General features: G+C 46.5%; 1 long non-coding RNA gene across 1 annotated transcript; it reads left to right on the forward strand.

The window, feature by feature from the left end:
- Positions 1–3,883: 3,883 nt before the first annotated feature.
- Positions 3,884–9,017, forward strand: LOC311514731. The gene is made up of 3 exons (XR_014709926.1): positions 3,884–3,978; positions 6,055–6,110; positions 8,904–9,017. It is a non-coding gene; the product is annotated as an uncharacterized lncRNA (long non-coding RNA).
- Positions 9,018–9,937: the final 920 nt, after the last annotated feature.

A 9,937-nucleotide genomic window follows, 5' to 3' on the forward strand; every position in this document is an offset into this window, starting at 1 on the left:
TATAAACAGGTGGTTGTTCCATCACCTGCTATTCTGACGACCCATTCAATTACTCTACCCTGCTGTAGTGGGGTGGTTACCCTGCTCCGGCCCTGAAGGGGTTAAAACAGACCTGGAGAGGGCTGCAGTTGGGGAAAAGCTAGGTTGATTGGGGAAAGTAGCCACAGCTGGGGCCATGCCCCAATCAGGCCACAGCTGGCCCTATACGAGGGCTGAGGGCCAGAAGCTGGAGGAGTCTCAGTCTAGCCCTGGAGTGGGAAGGGCTAGCTGCCTGAGAGCGAGGTACCATAAGTGGAGCAGTGCTGGGGAAGGCCAAAGGGAGCTGGGGAGCTGGTAAACCCCCAGGCTGCAGGCCTTGGTAAAGGCCCAGAAAGGTACTGGGGCTGCAGAGGGGCAGCCTGGGAATAGGCAGAAGCAGCTGGTCCTAACCCCTTGCCAATGATGAGTGGCCATTACACTGCAGTCTGTCCCAGTGAGCGGGGGTTAGATGATGACTGGCAGTAGCCACTGAGGCAAGGTGGGTGTGGAGGGTTGGGGGTTCCCCTGGGAAGGGAGACCCAGAGTGGGGGTACTGCTGGGGCAGAACCCCGAGGGAAAGGGGCAGCGGGGTCCGGGAAGGACACGGGGCCAGCAGCAGGCGAGACACCAGCCTGCAGAGGGTGCTCCAGGCTGGCAGAGCTAATTCCCAAGATAACCAGCAGGAGGCGCCACGCTGGTGAGTCATCACCCCGCTACACCTGCATACCCCACTCAATCCACCTCAAGGCTTCTCACCATCAGGGAGCACAAAGCAAACTGGTAGATCACCTCAGCAGGTCTTTCTTCAGTCACCATGAGTGATCCCTTCACTCAGACTCAAGGCTCAAGCATCATCAGCGGCATTCCTGGCTCAAGTCCCTATCCAGGACATCTGCAGAGCAGCAACTTGGTCATCTGTGCACACATTTTCTACTCATTACACCATCATGCAACAGACTAGGGAAAATGCCAGTTTTGGTCAAGCTGATTTACAGTCAACATGTCCATGAACTCTGATGCCACCATCCTTTGTTATTGGTTGGGAGTCACGTACAGTGGAATGGACATGTGCAAGCACTCAAAAAAGAAAAAATGGTTACTAACCATTCTGTAACTGTTGTTGTTCGAGATGTGTTGCACACTTCTATTCCATGACCCGTCCTCCTATCCCCCCTCAGAATTGGCCAGAAAGAAGGAACTTAAAGAGGAACAGGGTCGGTCGAGCCCTTTATACTGGTGCTATGAGTGCAACACATATCAAAGAACAACCGTTATGGAAAGGTTAGTAACAGTTTTATTTGTGACATACAGTGAACCGCAAATCTCCATTCCCAAATTACAGCACGGCACTGGCCACTTGCCAAGCCCCTCTCGCTTCTTCCTGAATTTACAATCTCAGCCACAGATTTTCTATTTCCTTTTGTTTACATTCCCCGTAAGTGGTCTTTTCTTAGTACCTTATTCAGTAAAGAATTTTTTGTAATAACAATTGTGGGCTCTTGTGGAGATTGCTTAATTCATCTTCAACCCTGTAAATCTGATTTCAGAAAGGTTGCTTCCTGTCCTTTTAAAGACAAATGAAAAATAATCACTTGATTTCATTGCTATAATTTTTCTTTTGCTTCTGCTTCTCTGCTACCTCTTGTACAAAGGACAAACATTTCCATTTTGACATCACACTGTAATATGAGAAAGGTGGTGTCCTATGACTTTTTCTTTTATGTTTGCATATTCTAAGATACATCTTGTTAGATCCTTTGCAATGTGGCTACTAAAGCAGGGAGAAGTCTAAAAAACATCTCGGGAAAAGTACATATTAAAATATATTTGTTCATTTTACTTTCTTTTAAAGACTTGTCAACAAATCTTCACATAGGACTTGATTCAGGAAAGCATCCATGGGACACCTTCTTCTACCCAAAAAACCCTAACCAACCAACCAACAAAAAACCCTGAAACAAATGAACCTTAAAAAAAAAAGTAAGAAAATTTTAAAACAAAAAAAAAAAACCCTATCCCAAGCAGAGTTTTTACCCCAAAAAGGAAGAAGTCTTAGGGTATCTCTACACTGCAACTAGACACCTGTGGCTGGCCGATGCCAACTGACTCAGGCTTGTGGGGCTCCAGCTGAAGGGCTGTTTAATTGCAGGGTAGACTTCCAGCCTCGGGATGTAGCCTGGGCTCTGGGACCCTCCCACTTCACAGAGTCCTGCCAGTCTCATGATCAATAACAGGGTCAATCTGTGAATTATTTCCATTTTGCAATGGTGCATGCAATACAGCAGATCAGGAAGGTTGCGGGAATGCCCAAAGAGACTGATGGAGACATGTTAACCTATAAATAATAACATGGGGCCAGATTGCATGGAACGAGTGAATGAGAAACCTGTCCCCCTTCTTCGTATGGCTATGCAAGGGCCGTTCACAACAGCAGTCCTGTTGTCTAGGGCATGCAGGGACTACTTACTCTTGTACCCTTCGCAGAGGGCAGGACTCCACAAAGGAAAAGAGGAGGTACTGGCAGGAAACAGGGCCATCACAAGGTTCCCCTCCACACTGGCCACAGCGTGAGGTCAGCATACTGAGGGAAGCAATCTTCTCCATTGCCCCTATGTGTATGGAGCAGCACTGGGAGAACTCTCTCTGCCAGAGACACAATCCATCACCAGGCTCCTCCTGGCGGGGAACAACTCTGCACTGCACCTTCCAAAGATTTAAAAGCCACATGCTAACATAATGGTGTCCTGAAACAGTTAAATGCAATGCAGAATCATTTTAAAGTTTCAATTAGTAACTCGCACTGAGTTATCCTCAATTACTTATTAAAGGAAGAACATCATCCATATTATAAATGTTACATGAGTAAACTAGGCATATAAAAAAGTGAAATATATTCATTGCTTTATGAACACAAACCTTCCAGAGATTGATACAAATCCACAGGATGTCCCAGAGTGCCAGAATTTGCTGTCTCATCTCAAAGATGAAAGACATGCAAAAGCATGTGTATCTAGATTGCTTCTGTTCTTAGTTACTCTGTCTCTGAGGAGATGCATGTCTGTTGCTTATTCCAGGAAAAGCCTGTGCTAGGTTGTGCCCAAGATACTTACCACTTAAAGGGCAATTTTGATTTTCTGCAAAGTACTTTAAAAGCATCAGCTATCAGTCATCAGAGTGAGATAATAAGTATCGTTATCCCAATGGTACAGCTGGGGAAACTGGGACATAACAGTTAAGGCCCAGATTGATACCCTTACATTGAGTGGTATCTTATTCTGCAACCAGCCCCTTGGAAACCATTGAGACCAGCTGTGAAGAAAGGCACCCCTCCATCAGAACAAGGCTTGCTCTATCTAGCCCTGAAGGACTTTCCCAGATGACAGGAGTCACTGTGAAAACTAGGATTATATCTTTGCAGTTCCTATCTCTCAGTTCTGTGTTCAGACCACTTCTCTCTATATCAATTGCTTGTTCCTCATATGTTTCTGTGGGCTGATAGCCTGGGATGCTACAGGACGTAGGGCTAAAACATCATAATTTTGGGGTAAAGCATGTTCCAGTCTATCGTCTTTGAACACAGGCATATTTGGTATCTGCATCTAATCTAATACAGTTTTTCTAAGATGGAAAATTTCCCAGATCACCACACTTCTCAAACTTTCTTTTGCATTAACGAAAATTTTTGCTGTGAGAGTTTTTTATTTTCTTAAAATAATTATTTAGCATTTGGTTTCTTTAACATACTTCCTACTTCGGTAGAGCAGGCAAAAAAAAGAATAGCACTTTATTATGCAATTGTTTACTGCAGAGGTGAGAACTGCAGTGCGGCAATACTTTTCATAGCAACTTTGAATTCTTCTCCACAGACTCACAGAGCCAGATCTTCACGTTTACTTTGCTACCATAGAGCTCCAAATCCCGGCTAACCCTTGAATAGCTGTGCGGAGCTGGAGGGAAGGGGTGAGTAAGGAGCCTCTCCCCCTGCATGACCCATATAAGGGCTGTACAGAACTTCAGACCCTCCCAACTAGGCTATTGGAGGGGGCAGCTGCTTCAACCCTCAGTTTGCACCATTCTAGTCCTTGAACTGGGAGTTATGATAAAAAGGGAGTTCTCTTTCTCTGGTCTAGAAACTCACCGCCATCACAGTATTGTGGCTACAGAGGGGCAGGGGCGGCGAGTTGTATGGACCCGTGGTGCCTGGGCTTCAGCAAATTCAGGGCCCCAGCAGGCCTGGATCCACTAATGTTTGGGGCCAGGTCTCTCCCCAAGCCCCGTCAGCTGCCTCCGCGCGCCTTGCCCGGATCATCCCCCGGCCGTGCCTGCTAACCCACCCACCTCCCCCAAGGGTCCCTGCCTGCCCTGGGCAGTGGGAGACTGCCCCCTGCAGCTCCATGCTGTGCTCCCTCAACGGCCACTGCCAGCTACAAGGGAGCAGTGCTGGGGGCAGGCCAAGGCAGCTGCTGTGCCTGAGGAGGGAGGAAGCGCATGGCAGTCCCTCCTAGCAAGCAACTCCGAGGGGGGGTTAACCTGGCTGGACGTTCTGAGCAGCAGCCTGGGGGAGCTTGGGTGAGTGTCATGCTGGGGGGGCCGGGGAGGGCTCCCCCTCCCCCGGAGCTCGCTGCTGCTAGCTGGGAGGAGTCCTCCTCTCTGGCCCCCTGCCCCAGCCCCAGGAAGTCTGCCTGATGCACCCCAAACTCCTCATCCCTGACCCAGCCCCACACTCCCTCCTGCATCCCAACCCTCTGTACCAGCCCAGAGCCCGCACCCAAGCCCCCTCCCAGAGCCCGCACCCAGCACCCCAAACCCCCTTGCACACCCCCTCCTGCACCCCAACCCCCTGTCCCAGCCCAGAGCCCACACCCAGTACCCAAACTCCGTCCCAGAGCCCGCACCCCTCCCACACATAAACTCTCTCCCAGAGCCTTCATCCCAAACCCCTTCCTGCACCCAAACTCCCTCCCAGAGCCTTACGCAGGTGTGGGGGGTGCGGGCGGGACTTGGACCCGTTCTGGGCACCACCAAAAATTATACAAACCTGCCACCCCTGCAGAAAGGGTAAATGAAAGCTTTCAATCACAGTGATTCAATTTCAGACAAATGCATCTTTTTCTCTGAGCTGCTTTCTTAACCCTTTCTTAGACTTTAGCATGGGAAGAGAGGTGATAAAGGAAGTATAGAAATACATCCCACCTATACCATTGCTGCACAGCCAGTCACATAAAACCTTTGACAGCCAATTACTAAGCACTCCTACAATACACATTTTATTTAATTAATCTCTCGTATATCCTGTATTCCTGACCTGAAGAAGAGCTCTGTGAAGCTTGAAACTTGTAACTTCCACCAGTAGAAATTGGTCCAATAAAAGATATTCCCTCACCCACCTTGTCTCTCTCTTATACCCTATCCTTACCTTTTGTGATTGAATACTCACACATTCCAACAGGTTGTTTTAGCCTGTGGCAACCTGGAATTTCTGCACTGTGCTTAGGCAGGCCATTCATCTGGACAGTCCTGTTTTTGTTTGGTTTGTCCCTGCCTGGTACTGATATAAAACTGGATGTTGTTTTGTTCAGTATCACAGACTGAGGATGCCATTTTGAGAAGCGCATCCCTTTGCCCCGGGAAGGTTCCATTGACTTCTCACGTGGGGTGACGCTCTCTGCAAATGGCATCCTCTGTGCCCCATGGTGCATGTGAGATCACGGCAGTGGGGGTGCAGTCAGCGAGGGCAGGCCCACACTGTTCCCAGAAGTACCAAAATGTTGGGTATTCTGAGGATGCATCAGTGACCACCCTAACTGTGATATTATGAATATTTCCAAAGGATTCCAGTATCTAGAATGAAAAGATTTGTACTACAAACTCTGTTCTGTCCAAATTAGTTTTACAGTTTCAAAACTGAAATCCAATGTTTGAAATGGAAATATCCATCTTAAAATCTTGAAGAGTAATTGATTGATTTCTTACTAGTCTATAAACATGGGAAATCAACTTCATTTTTTTCTAAAATTAACCCCCTTTTTTTAACAGTACTCTTCGGTCCTGCAGCTACGCACAGTGACAAGATTCCCTGCCTCAGTACCATGGTAACTGGCATTTTCTATCTGACTAGACTAGGTAGATATGGGAAGGGAGAGCCATTTTCCTCTACACAGGAATAACCTAGGTAGGACAGAGGAAACTCCATGAGTTTCAGCTGACAAAGTTTCCTTTCAGTTCTTCCATCGAAAGGATGGGACATGGTTTGCTCCTCCATAGAGGAAGCAGGGGTTCTCTGATGGATTAGGATTGAGTTGGTGGAGGGACTATGGAGACATCCCCCCTGGAGGGAGCCAGGGTGGTTTCCATCCGAACCAGAGGGTAAAGAGCCACCCTCTCAGCCTGAGGGGGCAGGGCCAGACCAAGCTTACGCCAACCCCTGGAAGGGCCAGGGTAGAATAGGAAATTCAAAGGGCGGGGCCCTTTGCCCAGTCAGGGCAGCACCAGGGAGGGAGACAGACACAGGCTGCTGGCTGTTCCCTCCAGACCCTGCTGCCGAGCCAGGGGAGGCCCTGGGCCAGGAGAAACCTGACCCGGAGGAAGGATTGAGGCAACCAGGACTGCCAGCCGCCGAGGACCTGGAGGGGCCAGGCTGTAGCCCGGGCCAGCGTGAGCCCGACACAGAGGGGGAGCTGGAGCGGCCAGCAGCGGAATACCCAGACGAGCTGGAGGGACCAGAAAGGCCCTCTTGAGAGGCCGGGTAGGAAGTAGCCCAGGGGCAGAACTGCACAGCATTGAGGGTGTATTTGATCAGCGTGGTGCGGATGGTTCCCCGCTGACCCAGCGGTGGGACCCTCTCCTCCCGCCACTGTCAGGCTCCTGGGCTGGAACGCAGTGGAGTTGGGTAGGCCTGCATTCCCCTACCCCGGCCAGCCCGCCTCGGGGAGAAGAATCCCGAACGCCGCGGACTCGGGCCGGCGCACCTTCTCCGCTAATTCCCCAGTGCCCGAAAGGTGTGACTAAGGCCTGCCAGTAGGACAGTAGCTCCCCATCGCCCCGTAGAGGCTCAGTGGACCGATTGAAACCTGTCACACCCCCTTATATAGTCCAAGAAGGGCCAGCCAAAAATGCAGTTCCTGTATTCAGGAGAGTGCAGAGGCCATGATTAGTTACTCCCAGGGGTGGGAAAGAAAGGGTTAGAAAAATAAACACAGTCACGGCCCTACTGTGGGGTTCCCTGTGTACATAGCAGGAGAGACAGGATGAGAGTGAGATAGCTGCATTCCCTCCTGGCCTGCTGGTACATGGGAAAGCCAGGTGGAAAGAGAAAGTTGCACTCTTAAAGAAGTGTAGCAGCTTGTGCCCTATTCAAAGTGCACAGTCAAGTCTTTATCCTGCAGGGAAACCACTGGAGGCAAAAGGCATCTTTCCTTGCTTCTGGCCTGCTCCTGCAAACAAGGCTCCTACAGGAACCCTACTTCTTGGATCTTCCCCTACAACAGCTTCCTCTAGAAACCTCCCTAAATTAGGTTTCCAGCACAGGTTAATACATCCTGAGAATCTGGAGGGTATGCAGCTACTTCACTCTCATCCTGTCTCTCCTGCTATGTACACAGGGAACCCCACAGTATCCCCTAGTGAGGACTGCCACAGGACTCATATGGAACTCCCCCACATACCCCTCTTATTTTGCAGGGGGCTAATCGAATTGATAGACACATAGATTAGGTTGAGGATTTGTTGGTTTGTTTTTGAATATTTGTGAAGTCTTCTCACAAAATGCTTTAATTAGAAGTCTGGTGTCAGAGTATGTGACTCCGGCGGGCATGTCAGAATCCACAGCAGTATGTTAACTGTAACTGTTAATGGACATTGACACAAAGCCCCTATCAGTTAAAAGCTTGCCATCCACTGCATGAATTGTCACATGGTCCTCAGCATGGTTTTGGATAGAAATCTATGAGATTCAAGAAGTCGGGAACTTTATGAGACATTAAACTGGTCTGTTTCTGAAATGTACTGCCATATATGATGCTACTGCAAAAGAAAACACCACATGCAGTTAATATAGTCTCTGTAAAACTCCCCTGTTACTAATTAATATAATAAATTACCAAGCAATCTGAATTGTGCCTGCTGACATCAAACCCAGGACAAAGCCTCCAGTGCTGTTAATTCCCAAATGTATATTTTAATCCAGTATTGATTTGTGAGTTTCTCTCCAGTATGCTAGAATTAAAAATGGTTTTGCCTCCCCCTGCTTTCTCTTGATCCCCAGCAACCAAATAATCTTAATTCATTAATAAAATCATATACAAACTATAATATGCACACACACATGCACACACAAACATACTGCATAGTAATATACACAATATGTATTTATACTCTGAACTCATCTATTTTAAATAGATAACTACTATGTATATATGTGAAGTGTGTGTATATACATATGTACAGCATCTAGACACATACTTAGTCTTTCATTAGTTGGGGGGAAACACTTATAATTAAAATGTAGGAACTGCACTTCAATTTAATTACAAAATAAGACCAATTTAAATTGGCAGGTGAGAAGTGGCAATGATGAAATGAATTAGATTATTCTAAAGCATAGTACAACAAGAATAGCAGGGGCGTTGCCCTCCTGTTTGGTTCCATTTTCTCCTGTAAGAACAGAGTGTGGTATTTGGGAGGGTGATGGGGATTGTGAAAACCAACACACGCACACACGTGCGCACACGCACACACACACTTTTGCTTCTCACAGTGCTGCAGAAGCTTTCCAAATGAAGAAGCTGTTTCCATGACACCAAACCCTTAATTTGAAGCCTACATATAAACAGCCTAGGAATGTGATCGCACAATGCACCGTTTCATATTTATTTTATTCTTTCTAGGTTCAGCTTTGGACAGAGACAGAGAATCCACATGAAATCTAACATAAAAGTTACTCATTATAACTGGCAAACAGTCTCACCTTTACAATTCTACAAATACCTTGATTTTGTTCCCTATTAAATTTTCTGTCATGGTTAATAAATCTTTGGCAATACGAAACAAGACTAGTAGATTAATTTGACTGCTTTGTATATATGCCTCGTTCCTTTAGTCAAATTAGTGTACCCAGTGCTTATGGCTTTTTTTCTGTATAGTCTTAGCTCAATTTATCCTTTTCCTTAATATTTGTTTTTCTTTAGGAAGCTATTTTCCCTCCTAGCAAGCTATTTTCTAGTCTTCTATCATTGCAAACATATAGTAGGAAGTAGGAAATGTAAATATATATCCTCACTCATCTGAAAAGTAAATAAAGGCAAATCCTCCTCTGTACAACATTTGTAATCATAAATATGCCATCATAGGAAAGACATAATCTGAACTGAAGTACTGGCAACTGAATGACATTAATGCCAGCTCACTAAGATATGGATCACATCCTATGCCCCCAAGTCTATCTTATTCTCTATTTCTTCAGCTTGATTTAATTTATAGTTTGGGGGTTTTTTTAAAGAAAACGTAGCGTAAATATCCTCTGTTTTAAAACACTGTAACCATTTGTTTTATAAATGGACAGGATTAAGACATAAAGAATAGGAATGAAGGGATGGGTAGGATTTCCTGCACACATAGTATGCTGAGTATCACACAACTACAGATACAAATGTACTGCATTGTCAGAAACATCACGCAATAGCAGTCAAATATTATTCATGGCCTTAGCTTCATCAGCAAACCCAAGACACTTCCAGTATATACGCCCACACACACCAAGTAAACTGCTAGAGAAAGAATTTATTTCCTGAATGCATTATTCTAAATTGCTTCGAGCAGCTATGGTGGTTGAATATAGGATCCAGTGCACTCAGCTCACTGTTCTTAAGAAAAGTACAGTAGTTCAATTTCCAGCATTGCAGAGTATGACCCATACTGTAGC

The sequence above is a fragment of the Lepidochelys olivacea genome (genome assembly GCF_965140295.1).
Source record: "Lepidochelys olivacea isolate rLepOli2 genome assembly, chromosome: 1".
NCBI classification, from domain to species: Eukaryota; Metazoa; Chordata; order Testudines; family Cheloniidae; genus Lepidochelys; species Lepidochelys olivacea.